Source organism: Phocoena phocoena, chromosome 3 (assembly GCF_963924675.1).
Source record: "Phocoena phocoena chromosome 3, mPhoPho1.1, whole genome shotgun sequence".
NCBI lineage: Eukaryota > Metazoa > Chordata > Mammalia > Artiodactyla > Phocoenidae > Phocoena > Phocoena phocoena.
Window position 1 is genome coordinate 64,895,511 of NC_089221.1, and position 2,187 is coordinate 64,897,697.

The following is a 2,187-nucleotide window of genomic DNA, read 5'->3' on the forward strand; positions in this document are numbered from 1 at the left end:
TATCTTTGGTTTGTTTCTCTGATTTTTTTTTTTTAATGCTACTGAGACGGGCAAACACATCCAATTACAAGTAGTAGGAAGTAAAAATATTTTAGGACAACGATAAAACTAATATTTGTAAGGCGACTTTCACACAAATGTAGAAACCCTCCAACTATCTAGATGCTACTATAGTCAACCCTTCAACCAATCCCTACAGACACCATTGGAAAAGAGGAACTAATATAATCAATTTTCTGGCAAGTAGAGCAAGAGAAGATTCATTTCTCTTGAAAGTGTGGAAATAAAGACTATACAAATGAGGACAAACAGAGACTATAGCAGAGGCTATTTAGGGCTTGCTATAGCAAGGGAATCAGTCACCACCACCTACTTGAATCTGGCAGAAACTCAAAGGCAGGCATAGGAAAGCTTTCTGGTGAAAAAACGGGTATGCTCGGGTGTGATCTGAGCCGGGTGGTAGGCATGGGGAAATTGGAGGCAGACTAACTAGAGGCGGGGTATCCTAGGTAAGTGGTTTGGGAAGCATATTTGGCTTTCTCTGGCTGGTCCTGAACTGGAAGCAGGGGCAAAAATGAGGGGAACTGGGCGTCCCTGACCAAAGCCCAATCTCTGGGCTGAATGCTTCAGAGACTGTGGTTTGGCTTCTTGAACTGGTTGCTGCAGAGGTTGTAGGTCAGAGTTCTGTTGTCATGTATGGTCTGGCCATTTTGTATTTGTACATTCAGTCTCTCAAAAGCAATCCAAAATGTGATGTCTCAAACACTGAAAATGTATTTAGTATAATTTGAAAGCCGAATTCTTCCCTCAGCACACAGATAGTTACCTCTCGAATCTTGTTATCCTCTTCCATCCATCCTGTGGTATCTGTAACCTGAAGGGGCATATGACAGAAGAGGTGGCTGCAGCTAATTCTGTAACTCTAAAAGTGTTCCACATAACAAGAAAAATACTGTTATCTAGAATAATAGGAGTGAGATCAAGTTCTGCATTTTGTGAGTAAATGAGTACTGTAGATGCTACTGTGAAAATACATCACAGCTATAATATAAGCAATTGTCTTCCCTCCTACTATATTGAGAAAAATAAAGTATAAAAAGAACACACTTGTGCTGGTGCTAATAGGCACCACAGTAACTTTTGAGTGACAAATTAATGTCTTTGAAATATAGAAGAGGAAGCCACACCCAATATAATTCAGGACATTGTGCTAAACACCCTGAATGGGATGGGGTGGAGGGCCGTTCTACCAACCAATGCCTGTAAACAAAAGAGGGAGCAGAACCTCGAGCAGTGACTGGCATTCTGGGGACGAGGGATGGAGGGTTGAGAGGACTGGCATCATGGCCAAGCATGTTGACTCTACAGCCACACTGCTTGAGTACACGTCCCGACTCTCCTACTATATGACATTAAGTGATTGACTTAGTCTCTAAGTTCCCGAAGTTCCTTTGTATAAAATGAGAACAATGATAATGCCTCTCTCATAGGGTTGTTTGGAGGATAAAATTAATACTTGTAAAGTTCACTTAGAAGTGCTCAACACATTTTAAGTACTATGTAAGGGTTCGCATGTTAAATAATAAAAAAAGAATCACTATTATAATATGATAATAATCTGTCTTTGAATATCCCTTAAAACCATCCTTTAGGGCAGGGGTCCCTAACCCCCAGGCCATGGACTGGTGTCGGTCTGTAACAGGCCACCGGTATCGGACTGATACCGGTCCGTGGCCTGTCAGGAACTGGGCCGCACAGCAGGAGGTGAGCGGCAGGTGGGCCAGCGAAGCTTCCTCTGTATCTACAGCCGCTCCCCATCACTCTCATTACCGCCTGCGCTCTGCCTCGTGTGAGATTAGCAGTGGCTTTAGATTCTCATAGGAGTGTGAACCCTACTGTGAACTGTGCATGCGAGGGATCTAGGTTGCATGCTCCTTGTGAGAATCTAATGCCTGATGATCTGAGGTGGAGCTGAGGCAGTGATGCTAGTGCTGGGGAGCGGCTGCAAATACAGGTTATCATTAGCAGAGAGGTCTGACTGCACAGAGACCATAATCAATTGCTTGCAGACTCATATCAAAACCCTATCGGTGAGTGGCAAGTGACAATGAAGCTGCGTCTGGTGGCAGGCTTTATAGTGGCAAGTGAGTTGATGTACTTCAATTGTACAGCTGCATCTGGTGGTAT